A 22,267-nucleotide genomic window follows, 5' to 3' on the forward strand; every position below is an offset into this window, starting at 1 on the left:
GCATGTTCTTGATTGTTGTCTGCATTGATAAGTGTGATAATGTATGTATAAAAGATTATAGAGATACTTACTACTCCAGAATCCTGTAGCCCTGACACCAATAGCACAATGCGGCGGAAGTTCCTCAAGTTGATAACATCCTCATCAGTTAGGGGAAATGACAGAATTGGAACAGGAAAGGGTAGATATGCAGCAGGTCCAGAAGCTATTGAGTTTATAGTAGCTATACCCAATGCATCTAAACCCTGTAATTAACAAACAAGCAATCAGAGAAAATATGCGTCTCCCAAACATCCCCTACCCCCCCCCCCCCCAAGATCGTTTCGCCACACATCTATGATTCTCACCTTTGCAGTTTCTTCAAGAAAAATCTCCCGAACAAAAGAACCCTGAAATATAACAAGAGTTAGAAATATGACAGAGCTTTTTGAGCTTTTCCGAACAAAAGAAATAGGGGACATCTCTACAGTAAGAAATAGTTTAAAATGTGTTATAGTTTATACAAGATACTTGCCCACTTAAAAAGAAAGGTCAATCAATGAGTCATCTACAACCTGTCAAAGTAGTCCCCAAAAATACACATCTAACATCTGCAATACATACCATAGGAGCCAATACATCCTTAATGAAACTTTAAGGCAGCAAAAAAAGCTCTCAAACGCAATCCATTCCTCATGTTTATAGAACAGAAATTAACAAAGTGAGCATTGTACATCATATAAATTTGTTCGTTTCTCCTATCTTGTGCGTTTTGACATGCTCCACTATGGTTTTTTTTAACCAAATGTACCAATAGTGAAACCAGGAACGCTATTATATATTAGAAAAATATGCAAGTCATACTAAGACTACAATAAACTCCACAAAAGACAGAATACATGCCTCAATTAAATATGCACATGTGCCCATTTAGCATGAAGTGCGGAACAGGATTCTGCAGTTCACTGTACCTGCTCTGCTAATGTGAAAGATAAAATATCTCTGGCAGCAATCTTTTTGTCAAATTCATCCTTCTTTACTTGCGTCTTATCTAGTCTAGCACGACGCATCTGTTGTGGCAAAATCAAGGGTATTGGTAAGAATAAGTAGCAAAGGCAATGCCATGAGATGTATTAGTAGTAGTACTACATAATTCTGTGAGTATAATTTTTTGTTCCTTGTTAATGTATCTTGCATCAGTTACAGCTTAACACTTTATAAGCCCAATAATTTGAAAGCGATTTTCGAAGACAGATGAGTTTTGGGAAAAACGTTCTCACAACTGAAAATGTATGGCAAGTGTTATATACAACACTTTATACCCAATAAATTTGAAAATGAATTTTCAAAGACAAAAGAATTTAGGACAAAGATTCTCACAACTGAACATGTATGACAAGTGTATATATATAGGCCCAAAGAACAACTAAAGAAAGAAGTAGCAGAAAGTAAGATTCAAGAATAAGCAGAGCCATAAAGGGGTGCCAACTGCCAAGGTGGGGGTTCTCACCTCATTTAGTAGTGACTCTAAACGCTCAATATTGAAGACACCATCCTAAGAAGATAGAGTAAGAATAGAGATTATGTAATGCACACAGCATGCAGTCATGATAGACAAACTTTTTACATCTTATAAAAGAATGGATAACGATTAAAAACATTATATCACACAATCTACCTTATAAATAAAGACTGCAAAGATGACTTCAACTTTGGTGAACTTCCCATCAAGACCTTTTTGGCAATCCATGGGTATGTACTACCCAGAACCTTGTAATTAGGATCAAAGCTAATTGCAATACCCTCCAAGACAGCCAGGCTGATATTCAAAAGATGAAGCAAATATCATTTTTTTGCACACACACACACGCTTATCTAGGAACGACGTTATAATGATTATTCTCTTTAGTTTTCCATTCTTCTAAATTTTTACATATAAACCACACAAAAAATCAATATGGCTTGTTTATCTTCATATTATATAGTAAATAAGTCAACATTTCTAATTTATTTCTATCTTTTTTTAAAGAATATTGGGTCAGGAAATTGAATCGGATTTTTCTGTAATAAAAAACTATGGGTTATTAAAAGACGGAAAACAAATCGCAGACCGTGGTTCTGTTCTTGACTGGTGTAATTTTTGCAGCGGTGGTGGCAGGTGTAAATTGCCGGAAGAAGGGGAGGAGCGGAGAGGGAGGGAGGGAGGAAGGAGGAGATGGGGTGGATCTGAGTAGATTTGGCTTCAAGTATAGATAAGGCCACTTATAGCAGTTATGGGTTTGGTTTGATGCTGGCTAATACTGGTGGTGGGTGTGGCTGAGATGTTGACTAGTGTGGTTGGATGTTAAATGATAGAGAGGAAAGAAGGGTGAGGAGAAATGGGGAAGTAACAGTAGAAATGGTGTTTTTAATATTCAAACACTACCAAATAGAGTCATGTTGCAACTCTTGCATATAGTTAGACATTTCCCTAAAAGGAAGTGTTGTGAGTAAAAAAAAATTGGAGGAAGTATGTGCTTATGTCCTTGCTCCACAGGTCACCTGAATAAACTTCAATGTTTCGAACTTTCAATATTTTCATTCATCTGTTTCACTCATTGACCTTCACACATATCTTATGATAAAAGATTTTCACAAATGTCCTACCCAAACTACTGGCATCTCATAATCATTACCCGAAGTCCTGCATTGCATGGTCTACATCACACGTATTTCTTCTACATGCACACTTACAGACTGCAAAGCCTCTTCTCAAGAAAGCTACAAGACTACTAGATACCAAAAGACTTTAGTACAGAGCCCTTAATACTGAATCTACGAAGTAACTTTCAGTAGCAACATTTACATATATTTGTAGCATCAACAAGTACAAGATACAACGAAGAACTGCATCTGTTTAAATAAGAAGCAATACCTTCTTATGACAAGCGAAAAATATGAGGGTATCTGAAATTTGAATTTATACCTGAAATGAACAGCATATATGTATATCTTTAGAACTGTATCTTGCAGTCAATATCAAATTCCTTAAAGCAGATTTAAACACTTGAAATTTCATAAACAATAGACATTTTTCTCTTTTTTCAAACATATATGCCAGCATTCATGTGTTTTGTGTAAATCTTTCATTAAAGAATCTTTCTAAACTGATTGAGTAAAAAGCGTATCATTTATTGGTACTAGTAATTATTAAAAGTTAAACAAACATACAATAATAGCAACTTTGGTTTCGCTTGACGAAAGTTAATAATGAATAAAATCCAGCATATCTTTGTGAGAAGAGCTAGTTTATGTTAATATGTTTTCCTTTACAAAGTTTGGACTATTGTAGAGTTAAAAACCCAGCTCAGCAATTTGACCATCAGTCTTCCTAGTCTTCCTTGGATCTGTGCATAAAATTTTACATGCTAAAATTAGGAATGGTGATTTCTTAGTTTTTAGCCCTCTGCTAGCATATGACTCCCTTCTTGTCCTTCAATATTTAACTTTTTTTTTTTTTTTTTTTTTTACATATAAACAAAAAGAATTGGATGCAAATCATCTTTTCTCACACCACCACTCCTAGTAGACAGGAAGAAATAATCACAATTACTACAACAGGTAATGTAATTCTGAGGTATGGGATTATTCCTCCTTGCCCTCTCATACCTTAAACAAATCCATTTCCTCATACAGATTTTTTTTTACCTTGAAACCCAAAAAGTCATTCTTGATACAACATAAGCAACAAATTAGTAGGGTAAATTGAAGATTACATGGTAATTCCCAGGTCACCTAAGAGATCCCCAAAACTTATATTGCGAATTCCTCTAGAAACAGCATTTTGAAAGACACCTGGAAAAACGTTTTACCATGATCAACCTCAGAATTTAGGTATTTAGCCATGGCAACAGAACATTGTAGTACACAAGAGATGGAAACCTGTTAATGCCTTTGTGACAGCATCTCTCTCAGAAGTTGGTGGAAGAAGCCTGTCAAAGATCAGCTGCATATCAAGAATGGACTATATTTGAAAGCACTACTACAGAGCATATACAACAAGAATATTACTAAAAGATACCCTAGAGTAACAAAATCTCTAGCCAATGCTTCAAAGTCCCGGTTTACAAGATGAAGGCAAGCTTCAATGAATCCATCACATAGTTCTTCCTTAAAATCACCCATCATGCCAAAGTCTGGAAGTGAAAAAACAAAAGAATATGAGAAAAATGAAAATTACTTGCACTCTTTTAATATTTTACAGGGTGAATGTGTAAGGCATATGTCCTCACATATTAAAAATAAATAAATAATGAAATAAACAAACGAACAAGCTGCACAGTACATCAATTGCAACATTATATGATGCACTTCCCCAAGTCCTTATGCTTTGGGTACATTAGTGATATATGCTCTAGTTGGGAGGATGAGCAAATTTTTCATTTAAAATTTGGGTTCAATATCCACTTTATGACAGGAAGTGACTCTTAGTCTGATGATTCACGTTTAGAGAGAGAAGGGGAAGGACAAGCAACAGCATAACAAAAAAGGATGAAAGGAGAGAGAGAGAGAGAGAGAGAGAGAGAGAGTATACCCAGCACACCCCTTTTTTCTTCTTGGTATATACTCTTACATTTAACACGTTAACAAAATTAGAGTAATAGTTAAGGATCATTCAGGGGTTTCAGAGCAACCATGCAATTTAATCTTTCCCAAAGTCTCCAAGACATGTTGACAACAAAAATTTTGGAAAGGTAGTTCACAATGGTGCATTTTTCCAGCAACCGAATTTTTTTATACCATGAAGACTCGCTATATCAGCAAAAAAAAGTTCAATTAGTAGTTACTGATATATAAAACACCACAAAAGCATGTTGTTGCTTAGTAATGGAGCTAACAAATCATTATTCCATAGTTTTTGAATTGTAATGGACTAAATATTTAGTTTTTTTTATAAATATCTACGCTTCTTATCATTGTGAAATAGTAGATTGTTGTTGCACATACCCAACCCTGCTTCCTTTCCAGGGAAGGACACGATGCAGCCTCGATATAGGCTTTGGGGTATTGATAATGTTGTAGTCTTGAAGAACTTTGTCAAAACATCTGTTCAACTTGTGCCTCAATTACATTACACAGATATTTAGACTTTCGCCAATACGAGTCTGAAAAGGTGGTGACAAGATTCACAAGAACACTTTAAACTCTCATCTCCAATGTTACTGGTAGTTAAATCTGCTCCAGTAACACAGTAAGAGAGATAAACATGGTACCCTATAATCCTCATACAAATTAAATATAAATTCACATCACTAACCTCATCTCTTCCTTCAAAATAAGGTGGCTAATGTTTTATGATCTTTTCTTTAAGTAAAAGATCCAAGCGCTGGATGTGTTTTGCTTTCTTTGTGAGGCCACAAGCAGGCAAGGTAGATAGCAAAGGAGAATATAGCAGAGGGAGGTCTGAAAAACTAAAAGTGTGCATATATGGCAGGCTTTTGGGTGCTTTGGTGAATATGAGTACATTATTTTCTTTAGTATGGCTACTAACATGTGGTGGTTTTGTTTTTTTGATTTGGCATCTGGTGCTGAACTACATTTTTGCTGTAGAATATTTATCACCATTGGCATGCATTCTCATAATTCTTTGATAGGCTAATTTGACTTTTGGTTGTACTGTTTTTATGATTTCCTACTCTCTTTACCTTGAAAAATATGAAAATTATGTCATATAGCATCAGATAGTGCAAACTCTTCCACATCCATCAGGCAGACAAAACTTGGAAATTGCAGCAAGCAAGGACAAACAAAATACCAACCTTCCATCACTCCAAAAGTTCAAAGACATGTTAATTTTTATCACAGAAAGAGAGCCATGGGTGTCCTTGAAATGAAATTATTAACACTTTAGAAAATAGATACAGAAATAAGAAAAAATCAGCAAACTTCATGTAAATACGGGAAAAACAAGGCAGGCACTGAAAATTGAAATAGAAAAACAGACATAGATCACAGCCGTTGCACAAGAGCAAGAGAGAGAGAGAGAACCCAATTACCCAAATAAGCTAGTTTTCCATCATATGTGCGCAGAAGATTTCCAGGATGTGGATCTGCATGATAAAATCCATACTCCAGCAATTGATTAAATGAGCAATAAACTCCTACCTGTCCATGAACACATTTTTTGTTAGGCTATAGAATCTGGTTATAGAATAACTGTAAAGATTTTCTCAAGATCATCCAATAAAACTATTTACCTCAACCAGATAAAGATCTTTAACTTCAGCCAATTTTTGCCCCTAAAAGACAATAAACGTCAAAAACTAATAAGATAACATACAAACAGAACAAATAAGATAAGCAAGGATCGATTATAGCAGTTAAGTTAAACCATTTAGGTGAATGGACCTCCACTGAAACTACATATGGTTTTAAGTTAAGGTACAGGGAGAAAGCAATTGTGAAAGAACAAGGCCTACATCTATTTTGAGGAGAGAACTAGTGAATGTAATATACGACCTTCTCCTGACTTACTTTGCAATGTACCCAAACCCATGTAGCACAAAAACCAATCAATACTCATATTCACTTCCAAGGAAATTGTATTTTTGTTTAAAATGTTCAATCCATGTTTGTATATTCACTAGGGTCATAACTTATGCACTATGAAGTATAAAGTACTAGTATATATTATTCTCCAGCTATATATCGAGTTAATTTCCCCATGTCTAGGATAAAATCTGTTATGTGTGACCCATATCCACTAGAAGGAGAGTGTGTCACACTTGACTAATGATGAGCAACTGTGTAAAAGGGTCGTAAAAATGCAAATTTGAAGTCCAAGGCAGAAAGTTCTGTAAAGGCAATTTTTGGGCAAAAACAACCTATGCGCGTCCGTGGATGGTAACTACTCCACATCCGCGCACTAGATCTTGGCTACCTCATTTTTGACATGTAGTTTGTTCTCTGACATTCAATATTTTAGCTAAGATCTGTTTTAGTCATGTCGGTTACTTGTGCTTTGGCTTTGGGACTAATCAAAGGGTTTAATTAGGGTTCTTATGTTATAAAGAACCATTGAATTTTATATTTCATTAAGCCAATTAAGCCATTATTGGCTCCTTGGACAATCGGATAATCCTCTTGTTTCCTCTATAAAGTGAAGAAAAGCTCTCGGATCCCCCACCTGTGGAGTTGTTCTAGTTGACAGAACCACGTAAATCCTTGTGTGTTTTTGTTTATCTTCTTTATTGCTTTCTCATCAATTATTTATTCAATGACCTTGTTCCGCACAAATCAAATACAACACCACCTTTTTTCACAACAAAAAAAATTGGAAAATAATGTATACAAATTTTTAAAATATTTCTTTTCTTTTCTTTTTTTGGCAATTAATAAATTTTATTAAAAACCAGAGAACATGCTAGAACAGCATGGCAAAAAATAATTTATTAAAATATTTCTTATTAAAACTTCACTTAGACCTGCTAAGTCAAAATAAGAAAAATTCCAACAACTAAGCTTCTTCTAGCATAAGGTAACCCAAGAAGTTATCTTCCTGCCAAAAACAATCTAACATGCCGATATTCACAACAGATCTGATATAGATGGTTTTCTATGGTGTTAAGTAGGAATTAACCAAGTCGGCCATCAAAGCCTTGGGATGCTATCTAAGCTAGTAGCATGTGCCCTATCAACAATTCAGTTTAGTATTCTGATAGCGCTTCAAAAGACTGCGATCTCATGTTCCTGCATATAGCAAGCAGTTGAATATTTTCATTGATTAGAAATATATTTGCAGGTTTTATGAGTCTTCGTCTACTTTGTAGAAGTTCATTTTCATTCCCAAAAGTTCTTTACAGTTAATATTTGCACACAAATTAAGACAATTGGAGAGATAGTGTTGATCTGGTGAGTGGGTGTAAAACAATAGGTGGATAAAGTAAGAGAGAGTGAGAAAAGGTAGGTGGGTGTAAGAAAAAGGTGGGTAAAAGTAAGAGAGGGTGTGTAAAAAGATGGGTGGGTGTAAGAAATAGGTGTAAATATAAGAGTGAGTGGAAAGGTGTAAATACTGTGGGGTAAGGTAGTAAATGTGGTTTTTTTCAAAAAAAAATTCAGAAAATATATATATATATATATATATATATATATATATATATATATATATATATATATATATATATATATATATATATATATATATATGTATATGTATATATATATGTATATGTATATATATATATATATGTATATATATATATATATATATATATATATATATATATATATATATATATATATATATACACACATATATATATATATAATTATTTATATATATACACACATATATATATATATAATTATTTATATATACACACATATATATATATATAATTATTTATATATACACACATATATATAAACACACACACACACACACACACATACACACACACACACACACACACACACACACACACACACACACATATATATATATATAGCAAAAGTGTAAATAAAAACTAGAAATGGAGTGAAACTCTTTCAAAAAAAAAAAAAAAAAGAAAGAAAGAAACGGAGTAAAACAGATAATGTGAAAAACTTTCAAGAATGGAGGTAGTGCATGGTATGGTTATTGTGTTTTCGAGTTTGGAATGGGGTAAGCTCATAACTGGGAAAATCGCGAGCTGGAGAACAATATATAGTTCATAGTGCTTAAGTTATGACCCTCTGGCCAGATAGAACAGTGCTCCTTCTTGGAACTTCCACCATAGAATCTACCTGCTCAATTAACCAATGCTGGATGCTAGTGGACTCTCCGGATCAGAGAATCTCATTCAAGTTCGTCCTGATCAACTAAGAATGACTACAGATCGGAGAATCTCACTAGGGATTGTCCTGATATACTTTCTTGTAGTTCACTTCATAACCTGCAGTAATCTCCAAATGCCTCATCTCTTCCTTAGTGCCTATATCCGGCTTTCTTCAAAATTCTAAGGTCCTCAAAAAACTTAAAGCCTTTACATTAGAAGCTTGTTTGAAGAGACTCAAGAAGAATGACCAACTGCAAACTGGTGAACACACAAGTGCACTTCTCCTGTTTATTAAATGTGTTTGGAAGTAGCAAGAGAGGATTTCATGTTATCATGTATGCAGAAAACTTTTATCTACAGTGCACTTCTTCCAGAAAACACACAAGTGCACCCCACCAAATATATCAACAAAAATGGAGCACAATGCAGAAAATTTTAAAATGTTTCTATTATGCATTTTCAAACTGCTCATCAGAAACTTCTTTAATCAGACACTGAAATAAAATTAGTCCAAATTATCAAAAAAAATAAATAAATAAATAAATAAATAAATAATTGTCCAGAAATTAATTTAATAAATGTGCTGATGAGGAAACTAGGTAAAAGGCAACAAGAAGCAATAGAATGATATTTACCTCAATCCATTCCATGATTAAGACTTTCTGAGTTGTTTTTGTCAATGTACATTTGGGGAACCACAACATCAGGAAGACCACCATACAACTCTCTGCAGGTATTGAAAGAAAATTACATACTAGAATCAAACAGATATGAGAAGGCAGGGAAAGCTGAGGAAACACAGGAAAGAATGCAAAATTTCTTTCTGAGAAGGAGGAAGAGAGGACAAAGATGTCCCAAATAACAAAAAGGAGAAAAGACTTGATTCAGAAACCAAACCAAAAATAAAAGCAGCCCATAGGCATTCATCTTAAACTAAGGTCAACACAAAACACTAAACATTGATCTTGCAATAAAAAGAAGCCAATTAGGCCACCAAAGCAAATAGTCTACACTAATACGTAATTGAGGACACTTGTTAAACATTGTCTCAGAAACCACAACTGAGATCTAAGGCCTTTCACCTTAATACAACATGACTACAAAATCATAAGCAAATGAATGTGTCCTGTTTCCTCAGAACCCAGCCAAAAGAATATGTCACAAATTTTTTTAGCCACACGAACAGATTCTCTAAAAAGAGTGTAGTGGGACTTGGAGGTAAGAAAGGAATGGATCAGTTCGCCTAACAGAGAGGATGCAGAGAAGCAACATTGGCAAGCTTATATGAGCACCATGCTATAGCACCATAGACAGCCAGAGATCGAAAAGGTGCAATCTTAATGCCTCAATCACATACTTGATCTTAGAAAGGATGCCTTAGAATAACAGTGTTGCAAAGTGACTAATTGATTGGTGGGTACTTTCAATAACATATTGAAAAAAACAAAAAAAAAAATAAATAAATAAATAAATATTATGAAAGTGCTATTTAAGATGTATTTAATTGTATAATTTTAATACTCCATTTTTTATCAACATAATTTAAGAGATACAATATAAGTCATAGTAAAATTGAAAATAACAAGGACTATTAGTAAACATTGTCATTGCCTACACACAGCAAATTCCTTGCCAAAGAGAGCCTTAAAAGTTCGAACATTTCAATATACAATTAGCCTCACTCACCTGAATTTTAATCCATTGTTTGCTTCTTTCCTGTAATCCATCTCCTGCATTCAATTTGATTTACCTGTATTCATTATGAAGCTCTAAGGATATTTCTTATCTCATATCTCACATTTGACCATCATAACAAATTAAAATAAAATATGATGGTAAGTGTCAAAATAGAGAGAAAGTAACAACAGACAGGACAAGAAAATAGAATCCGAGAAAAAAGTAACTTGTGAAAATGCAATAAACTAGTAGCATCCAAAATCTTTCCTTCAGTTAGTAGGATACTAATGCAGAAATGTACCCTTTTCCCAAAGGTAAAGGAGATTTTTTTTTTTTTTATAATAATTAACACAAAGGTGACACCTGCCATGCTTATAATTAAGAAAATAAGCAAGTACGAGATGAGCCAATAGCCAAACAAAGGCCCTCAGTCAAACTTTTAGGCATGTAGATGGTCATAGAAATATGTAGCCATGATGATCAAAGTAGATAAACTTACCCTAAAAAGGCTTGAAGCCCATTCATCTACGACTGCCTGCAAATAATAATCCACTTGTTCAATTATAATCATCAATAGAAAATGAAAGAAAAAAAAAAATGATGTGGATTCCTAATCAGAACTTATATTTGTAAATTTTATTTCATAACTTTTTCCTAATTATTTGTAAGAGAATAAAAAGAACAAATGATGAATTGGTCCTAGAAAAAAATGTTTTTGTCCAAATGTTCATGTACAATACTAGGAATCACTTCCATAAAGATCAATTTATTGATTTCTTTGATATGTATCACAAATACAAATTCGCTCAGATTATGAGCAAATCAATAATATCAATAACTAACTAACATAAGACCTTTTGCAGTTCAATGACAATCATTAATTCATCCCAAAGGCCATAGAAGCAAGATCCAATGCATGTCACAACCCTTTACAACACAACAATAGCAGTTTTCATGCATTATCACTGCACACATTTTACAACGAGATCCACCAAGACTGGACTATACGAATGACCTGCTGTGTTCAAGATCACTCAGAGAATTTACTGACTTTCAGCACAAAACTAACCATTTTTGGGTGTGTCGAGGAGAGTCTGTTTAGCCGGTAACAAAGAGAACATTGATAAATCACTATACATGCTAAAAAGGGAACCAAAGGAGACCAAGATCTAAAGTTCAAAAACAAAGAGGGAATTTTGCGTATAGGACAAACAAGGTCTTGACTTGGGTGTGTCTAGATCTTAAAACTAAAAACCAAAAATCTGGGAAAAAAAAAAAATAATGAGAACAAGATGGCATGGCTGCAGCTGACCAGGAACAAAGCTCATAGGCAAGTGAAAGTGCTAAAAAAAGAGTAACTATAATGTTAAACCTTAACTGGAAAAGAGAAAAGAGGGAGGACAACAAGGAATAAAATTAGGTCTGTTCAACCTCTCAAAACAAGAACAAGGGATGTCCATCAGTGGTAAGGAAGTGAAGGCCAACATCTGCTTGTTTGTTTTTATATGTATAATTTCCATATTCAAAAAACCTGAGAGCATCACAGTTAGGGTTTAAATTGTGGTGAGTTTACAATTGCAATTCAACCAATAGTAATGCATTGTGGAAGTGTACTCTATGAGGTGTCATGTAAAGCGTAACACTTGATGAGGCATGATTTTGTTATCAGCTGAATCAACTCTATTACTGTCTCGCATCATCCACTATGAGTTTTCAAATTATAATTGTTGCAAGCAGCAAATAGCATCATTACCTGTAGGTCTGTATTAAATTTTCCTGCCTCCGAATTATCCCTGCAACAAAACGCAATATAAATATGTCCAAGGCAATAGCAGCTTTTACACCAGGTCTCTGGACCTTGACAGCAATCACCTGTCCACTTGCCCGAAGTCTAGCTTGATAAACCTATTCAAATGTTCTTTTGGTTAGAAAACCTTTTTCTTAATCAGAAACGAAAAGTACAAAGTATCAGTTGAATAAAAGTCACACAACAGAAACTAGGGACACATAAGAGCATCGGAGAATAAACCCTACGTTCCTATATAAATGCATCACTTGCCTTATTCGGCCGTTCCAAAATATATGCCTCACTTCTATATTGGGTAACCTTCTATAATTGTCTCTCTCCTATGTCATGATCTCACTCATTATTTTTTATGGTTTTCTCTATCCGTCTCTCATTGGCTTTTGAATTTTTTATTGCTATTTCTCTTTCTTATATATGCCTTTTATTTTAATAAATAATTTACCCACTTGTTTCTCTTTCATAATATAATATTACTGTTCAAAGATTCTTCTAAACTATGTGCCAACACAAGTGATGCATTTAATTAGGAACGGAGGAGTAGTCCCAGAAAAAATTGACATGTTTCCTATAGTATGAGCCTACAGAGGCTAAGATTCCTAAAAACAAACCAGAATGCTTATTGCTTACAAAGTCATGATCCTATGTACATGCATTCAACATCCCTCTCAACGCAGAAAGGAGTACCCAATATATACCCATAAAATGTAATTTACTTTTCCACATCAACCTTGAATCAACAATTACTGATACCTGGCCAAGAGATGCAGCAGCTACTGGCTCTGATGAAATTTCCGAAAAGATTTCATCGATTGGCATCCCAAGTTCCTCCTCAATGAGACTAAATGCCACTTTATTGGAAAATGGAGTTATACTGTCTTGTAACACTGAAAGTTCCTCCAAGTATGATGGTGGAATTAAGTCCTACGAAAAGAATTGATGCATAAGATAATAACATAAACATTGAAAATAGTTCATAAGAATTGACAGCAAAAGGAAGAATGTCAAAGAGTCTTTGTAGATTCCTGCTTTTTGACATTTCATCCAACAGATGGAAAGAGTGAAACGATTTTAGTAAACATTGAAAATAGTTCATAAAACAGTTCATACATCAGAAGAACAAAGTTTTTCTTTCCCCAAGTTCTTACAACAGTTCACTTCAATAGAAAGGAGTACAAAATTAAGCAAAAACTTCTACTTACCTTCGCCAAGAAAGATTTCAGTAACATAGAATAAAACTCTTTTTGTCACAAATGTCTTAAGTGATAAAGTCGAGTTTGACCAAGATAAACTACGATACTTAATTATCCCAAAGCAGTTCCACATAGCTAGACATAAATATCCTTCACAGATAAAAACTCCCTTCGTTCTTCTTTAATCGAATGTTTGGAATGTTACACTATTCACACATGATCCTTTGATCATCTTTTATGATTTATACATTGGAAAAAATAGCCATGTGGGATTTTTTAGATTCGTATCAAAATATACTTTCAAAATATCAACTTACTAAAATACAATTTAAGATATAAAAGTTACAAAATGTGCATTGGCAAGTAGGTATCCCCCAACGTTGCGATTTGCAACTTGCCAACACTGGTACATAGTGAATTATAAAATATGTTATCATATGAGCTGCGCGGTGATTATTATATATATGAATACAGTGCTGATTTTTCAACTAGGAAAATTTGGTGGGAAAAAAGAGTATGTAACTCCACAATGACGTCTCTATGAGAACAACTGAACACATCTTGAAAAAATACCTCCTGGTTACATGTTCATATAATTCTAGCTAATCACCAAAAGAATGATTAATCCAAACTCATTTTAATACAAGATAAGTACCAATGCACCCCCAACGCCTTAGAAAAGGCTACTAGTAGGTGCAAAATACTTTGATGTCAAAATTCTTCCTCCCAATCTTGTGATAATTGGTGAGGGGTGTAAACACTGGACATGTATTGTAAAAATTCTAGCTATGGTCACTTTAAGGTTAAGCACGACCTCAATAAAAGTAGGTGGTGCCTGTGCTTACAGCTTAGTCACCTGGTACTGTGTTTACTATCCTTGTTTTGTGTGGTACAGTAATAATGTGATTACTTAGTTGGTTATAGAGCTTGTGTTCTTAATTTATGTGCTCAAAGATGTTTTTGATATAAAATTACTTATTATCACAGGATGAAAATGGAATCAACTCAAATTGTCGACTTTTCGGGAGTTTGTCACTTTTTATATGTCTTCCATTTATTTAATAGGCTACAAACAAGAATGTGCAATTGATATAATTTACTTAACCCAAAAACAATTTAATTTAGTTTATTTCATTTTGTTATTGTGGATTTTGAGATCCTAATAGTTTACTCTTAACTATACCACTTAATTAATGGCTTCACTTTCCTAGTTGATTAGGTAATGTGTAATACTCACAAGGTTTTGGATGAATTTTCAATTTTAAAAAGGTTCAATTTAGGAGGTGTTACAGTTGGTGTTATACATTTCCAAACCATCACCGCCACCATCTCTCTTTCATAGTATCCTCAATTACAATCATTATGACCCTACAGCAGATATCTTCATTGTAAATGCTATCACACATCATTCAACGTACACATAATCTATCTGCCATATTCATATTTTAAGCATGATCTTTTTTGAAACCCAACATAATGACCCATATTGGCCATATAGCAAAGCTGGGTGGACAGCAACCATACAAAATTTTCTTTTCACCTCTGAGGAACATTTCAATCGCACACTTCTCTCCACTGGAGCCAGGTAATTAATGATATTAATCCTCCAATCTCCTAAATGATAGGCCCACCTAGTCTTACTAATAGATTTTCCTCTCCCATCTAGTTTCACAATATCTTGTCTAGGATCCTCCTTCGTGCCATATGCACAGTACACTCCAAACATTATGTTTTACTTCCAACTCTTGTTTCCAAAGATCTAACTTTGCATGAAAACCTGCTCTAATAGTCTAAAGTCAACCGGTAAAACAATATCATCTGCAAAAGAAAGGACTTGTGCAATGCCTTGATGTGATCCAGTTGTAAGGGGAAATTCCCCAATTCTCCTGCACATGTTCTGATATTTATTCTCAATATCTGATTCTCTATATAATACTAAATTATGTCAATATACATGTGACATGCACCCCTTATTTGATGATGCCCATCAAAGTATGTCCCTTGGTACCTTGTCATAAGGAAATTAAGGCTATGTTCTCCTCTCCTTAAATTCACTAATTTCAGGGAAAATAAATAAATAAAATAAAATAAAAAAGAGAGATAGGATAAGTTCTATTTACGAAAAGCAAGGTCATCCAAGTTCAACTCACAACTAACATAAGTTCTAAAAAGTTTAGATAAGTTCAGTTCATTATAAGAGGGAGAAGAGAAAAAAAAAAAAAAAAGGTTTAAATAAGTTCGGCTGAAAAAGTTCAGATAAGTGAGGTGAATAGAACAGCACCCTAAAAATCAGTAGAAATTGTGTGCAAATTCTTTTTCTTTACATGTACTACTTCCTTTTAATAAGTTGACAACCAAAGAAATATTTTAAATGGTGATTTCAGTCACTGCTCCAAACCTCCGTCTTTAAAGAAGGCAAAGAATAGGAAATACTCAGTCAAAAACTTGAGAAATAGGAAGTATGCAAAGCAAAATGGTATTAGTAGTACAGATACACACAGTTAACAAATCTAAAACAGTAGATCAGCATCAACAAACACTAAATTGAGGATACAGGCAACTTACAGATCTAGATGAAATAGCCTGAGCAATTTTGACATAGGCCTGCAGTGAGAAAGAGAAGCTCAAGATGGGTTACCCAAGAAGAGAGTATCCAAAATAGAAAGGAACCAAGTCATAAGCTAGCACAAACAAAAAAAAAAAAAAAAAAAAAAACACACAATCCATATAGAAATTTTATTTTCCTTCCTTATTTTTATCCCTAATCCTCCAATATCTAAACAGAAACCTGCAATAATAGGAATAATAAATTATGTGCAAGATAGAATTATTCTAGTGGCTGAGACATGCACAGAAACAATAGACTATTAGTAAAGGATATTCATCTTTTAAATATCATCCATTAGAAAATCAGACTAACTTTTTGAAGCTATGATCTGACAAAAGCATTGCAGATATCATGCACCTAGTGCTCTAGTAGCATATTGGGTAACAACAAAAATCTAAACCAGAGACAGGACAGAGCATGGAGTTACCAAATAGAAATTCATGGAGATAACAGATACATTCATGCATGTGGACAAGCTACGCAGAATTCATAAGCACAAAAACATGAATGAACAAATTCAAGACAGCATCATGGAATCCAAAGAAGATGTGACTTATCAATACCGGACCAAGTTCAACCAGTATTTTCCGAAGCTCAGCAGCTCGAACCTGCAAACAATAAGAGGAAACATGTCAACACTCTTCAAGGTTAAACTAACACAACCATTGCAGCAATCCAAGACGTTCAAGTAAGAATATTGCAGCAGAGTCAGCTTCACATTATGTCCTTGATTGACATGATACAATCTAATAGTGAACATCTCTTTGCTTTTAGCTAATACCTACCAAATTATAGCCTCCAAAGGCCTCATCCATCATTAGTTTATATAGTTTTGAAAAAGTTCAAACTCTACAAAGGTACAGTGATGTCAGATAGCGGATGTTGGACCTGGTTATTGGGTGGATCAGGTTAGGGTCATCTTAAAACAGGCCAAAAGTGAGTGTGGTCAATAGCAGGCAGCCAAACAAATGAGGGGCAAAGAAGAGAAGAAAAACCCCAAAAGTAACAATTAGCTATACATGAATTTATTAACCATGTCTATTCCCTCCGTCTCATGGTACAGTGTTCATTTTCATATTCGTGATCAAACTTTTAAACTTTGACCGTAGTCATGTGAGATATTGTTGTATTCGTCTCTTGGTTTTTTAGATGCATTACTTTTGAGCAATTTTTGAAGTAAAGAGAGAAAGTAAAGAGGGATCATGTGATATGAAAGAGAGAGAATTTATTAGTTATAAGGGAGAATAATGCATCTAAATTGAAACTTCCATTTATAGAAGATGAAGCATCTAAAAAATAGAGAAAGTAATTTTTTATAAAAAATTGTGATTAAAGAGATATTGATAGTCTAAGATAGACTTTGCAAACAAAATAAAAGACCATATATGATGGACCAATGGAGTATATACTTTGTTGTTTAGAATGTAAAAATAGTATTTGTGCTTCATAGTTTAAGAATAATTGCAGCGTTTTGACTTTCACATTAATTAATCATGGACTATCTTTGTTGATTTATTCTTGTTATAAGTGTAGATATTGGTTAAAGTTATACATTGACAATCATTCTTACATTTTTACCAATTTTAAATAAGAATTGGTTGTTATTGGACAGTTTATTCCTATGATCATGCAACAGCTTATAAATTGGTTTGGTTCTGCCCTTAAAAGCAATTGCAAACAAGTAGAAACTGAAACAAAACTACAAGCAAAATACTATAACCTTGAACATGGTATCAGCCCTCTCCATAACCCCGTCAATATACCGAATTCCGAACCATTTTCCAAGCGTAGTACCAATCTGAAACAACCTACGACCCAAAATCAAAGGCTTTCTTCTGTAAATCGAACCAATGCTCGCAATATCATACTCCGAAAGCGACTCGGCCTCCGAGTCACTGAGCTTGAACAAGTACCCCGAGTTCTGGGTGAACAAGTCGACGTTTCGGGAGGCGGAAAGCGACGTCGGCCGATGTTGAGGAAAATTGTTGAGTTTTGGGGAGAGATTGAAATTCAGCTTGGGGTGGTCGCCGGAAAATGAGTGGAAGAGGGGTGGTAACGGCGAAGGTGGCCGGAGAAGTAGGGGCATTCTTGGAATTTGTTAGTCTCTGAAATTCCCGGGAAATTGAAAATGTGTTTTTGGAATGTGCTTCAGAAAGATATGAAATCTAATTAGTGTGTGTGAGGTGTAACCTTTGCCACACTTCCAAAGTTCCAATAGCATGGGCCACAAAAATCTAACTACGAGAGTATTCTTTTTTATCAATTACCAATAGTTATTATAGGTAAAAAATTATTAATACTTGGTCAGGGGTTATAAAATGAATTATATTTTGTTTTTCATATGTAGATAAAAATTTCTAATATAAATAGATAATATTTTATTTTACAAAGTTTTATATGTGACCGATCACATCGTGTAGCCGGAATTACTTGGTCAGGGGTTACTCAGTTGGTCAAGGGTTACTTTATTGATCAGGGATTACTCGGTCAATGTTTTGGTGTGTCTCAGCTGGCCACACAATATCGCCAGCCACATAGAAAACGCGCTGATTTTATTTTTATAATTAATATAAAATTTTAGATCTAAAATAAAATGCAATTTTTTTTTTTCATTGGCTAAAAATAACATTTTCCTATGTGACGCTCTGATAAATTTTTATTTATTATTATAATCCTATGTAGCGCTTTTAAAAAAACTAATCTTACGTGACATAATCTTATTATAGCGTTTTAAAAAATATTAATCCTACGTGGCGTTTTTTTTATTATTATAATCCTACGTAGCGCTTTAAAAAAACTAATCTTACGTGGCATAATCCAATTGTAGCGTTTTAAAAAATATTAATCCTACGTGGCACTCTAATAATTTTATAAAAATTAAAAGCGTACGTGGTGCTCTCAAAACTTGGGAAAAAACTCCATACCCATTTTCTGTCTCTCACTGTCACTTCCTCTAGTTCATTTTCAGAAACCTCCATAAACATTCTCAAAAAGCTTAGATATCAAAAATTTCGTGCATAATCATGGATATTAGAGAAGAATTGCTGGTGCTATAGCAAATTCTAGAAATCCGCGTAAAAAGAGAAGGTGATTTTCAAACTTTTCGATAATTTTGAGCAACAAATGTCACTGTAAACGTAAAATTATTTTCAATTGCAACCTAGATTTTCTTAATTCACCATTTTCTCTCTCTAATCGTCAATTTCACTAACTATTAGTTCAATTTTGGTTAATCTATTTAGATCTGTAACACCCCCGATTTACTAATTAAAAATAAATAAAAATTAAAGGAAAAATAAGCAACCTTTAAATAAAATTGCGGAAGCATACACCTAAATCGGAGGTATTATCGCCACACTCAGCTCGACAACTTGTCAAGTGCTAAGGTTTACAAAATCCCAATAATTACAACTCTATAAGTCTAAGTAAACTATTAATACAACTTTACAAACTCATTATAAAAGTATTATCGAAACACTTGAGCTCCTTTAGCTACGATCACTTGATTAACCTGCTTAAACAAACTTGACTGCTCACCATTAAGGACAAATTCCAAAATAGATCGTCGCAGGGTCACCATAAGACATGGCCACAAACACAAGTAGCAAAGCAAACAAACAACACACACGTCAGCAAAAAGCCGAGTAATCATCACATATAACTAGACTACAGAGAATAATAGAATAATTAATAGTACTAGCTCACTTAAACAATATAGCTCAAAACTAAATTACACATTGTACTCTGGAAATAACCTTTGTCAAACTCAACCTCGAATAATAATACGAACCTTTACTCAATTAACTCATCTAACCAATAAGTGTGCCATGTTCTTTGTTCAATACCTAGCCTTGGACATGAGTAATTTGAATGAATAAACCAACAAGTATAAAAACTTGAATACTCTCAATAACCAGAAAAACACCTTGAACCAAACCAACATACGGGGCAAATCCCATTGTAGGTGACCATAAAAAATATAAATAAAGATTGTACCTCATTCTTAACTCATGATTATCATCTTCTTACCAACATGCCAAGGACTAAGGTCTATAACGTCGAGACTCAACCCAAGAACAAAATAATAATTCTCAACTTTTTGATCTCATACACTGATCAAATAACCATTTACATGCTAATAAATAGTGTCTCAATAATGGCACATGTTCCCAAGTAATATAACATAACATACTCGATTCACAAAATATCTCAAATCTTATAGGACAATAATACTAATAACCAAATATAATCGATTCATCATAACCCAAAAATAATAATATTAGTAACCCTAAAACCTTAATAACAATACCCCTAGAGAAACAACATTAAAAACGCTAGAATAATAACACAATCAATCAATAGGATAATTAAATCATATAACACAACACACCAATCACACACACACACACAACACACACACTATATATATATATATATATATATAGAGAGAGAGAGAGAGAGAGTCGGGATCCGGTGAGACCATCTCTTATATGAGACCAAATCTGTGCCATTGAACTAAATAGATCTGACGGATGAAAAAGCGCATAGTAATGGAAAAATCAGTAAATACACCACCTAACTGTCATCTCTCTCCACCTAGCTAACTAACTTCTCTCTCCACCACGAAGCTTCATCAATGGCGCCTAATCAGTAACGCTGTTTCTCATTGCTTCAAATTGCTTCATCAATTGCTTCATCAAAGTAATCATAAGCAAGTTCACACCGACCTTGCTCGCCTTGCGCTATATTACTAATCGCGATTGCAATTCGCTGCTACAAATCAAATTCGCCAGGTTATTGAATTGCATGTTAATTGGATGATATTTTTTTTTGATTTTTTGGTTTGTTCTGTTCTTATTAATTTGCATATTTAATTGCATCAATCACCAGGTTATTGAATTGCATGTTAATTGCATGATAATTTTCGATTTTTGAGGTTTGTTCTGTTCTCATTGAATTGCTTGTTTAATTGCATCAATTATGGATTTGATTGAATTTACTTCTTTGAAATTTTTTGAATTAAATCAACAATTTAGGTTTGATTAATTTGATAGAAATTGGAAATTTGCAATCAAATTTAAAATGAGCAAATGAATTGAAAATGAGCAAACCTAAATATTTGTAATAATATAAAAAACATATAATGAGGAAACATAATTAAATTGAGCAAATCCAAAAAAAAAGAGCAAATATAAAAAGGAGCAAATGAGCAAAATAAGTTGGTAATGGTGGTGGTGGTAGGGTGCAAGGGACAGGGGCGGCGGCGAGGGAGTGAGAGTGACACAGGTTGTGGGTGGTGATATTGGTGGTGGTAAGGTACAGGGACAAGGGCGGAGGAAGGAGAGAGAGTTTGGTGGTGGTGGTGATTGTATAGTGTAAGAAAGAGGGTGAGAAATAGGATTCAGCTCAATAACATGAGTTGCAGAAGCAGTGAAAGTGAAAGAGGTAGCTGTAGCTGTAGCTAATGAGCAAATATTTAGTTGCTCATTTATCAAATGAGCAAGTGGTTGTGCTTTTTAGATTGAGCACTTCCGTGTGCTGTGATAATCTGAAATTACTGTGTGTGTGTGTGTGTGTTTGTGTGTAAGTGAGTGTAAGAGTGCATGTGTTAGAGTGTGTGTGTGTGTGTGTGTCTAAGAATGTATGGTTTTTTGTAGGCAAATATGCTATACTGAATGCTATATATAGCTAGGTTTTGCAAATCATATTGAAGGGTAGCATTATCAAGTTTTACTCCTTTTCAAATCATCTAGTTTCTGCTATCAAATTGAGTTCCTTGGTTTTCTTTGCCTGCACACAAGCCCCCCCCTTCTTCTTGGTCTGTTTCCTACACACACCAACCACTCCCTACACTTCCTTATAAACCTATTCCCCTCCCCCCTCATCTTTCTGTTTGCAATTCTGATTTCTGAATCTGATTTCAGAAATGATGAGCAACAACGAAGAACTTGACAGTCATTCTAGTACCATCACAAATGTGGCAACTACTCCTACAATAGTAGTTTCTCCTAAAGTAGCACCTTTGCTCACTCCTGGAGGAACAAAAGAATGGCTTCCAATATGCCCCAATGAGTTGAAACCAGCTATAGGGGATGAAGTTTAATAATCTTGAAGAGGGCCTTGAATTTTATAAAAGATACGCATTTGCTGCTGGATTCAACACAAGAAAGTCTACAACTAAAAGGCAAAGAAGAAGCAAAGAATTGAAATC

General features: G+C 34.2%; 1 pseudogene; it reads right to left on the minus strand.

Moving 5' to 3' along the window:
* Positions 1-8: 8 nt before the first annotated feature.
* Positions 9-18,225, minus strand: LOC110719057 (annotated as a pseudogene).
* Between the last annotated feature and the right edge of the window lie 4,042 nt (positions 18,226-22,267).

This window comes from Chenopodium quinoa, unplaced genomic scaffold (assembly GCF_001683475.1).
Source record: "Chenopodium quinoa cultivar QQ74 unplaced genomic scaffold, ASM168347v1, whole genome shotgun sequence".
In the NCBI taxonomy this organism is placed as follows: Eukaryota; Viridiplantae; Streptophyta; class Magnoliopsida; order Caryophyllales; family Amaranthaceae; genus Chenopodium; species Chenopodium quinoa.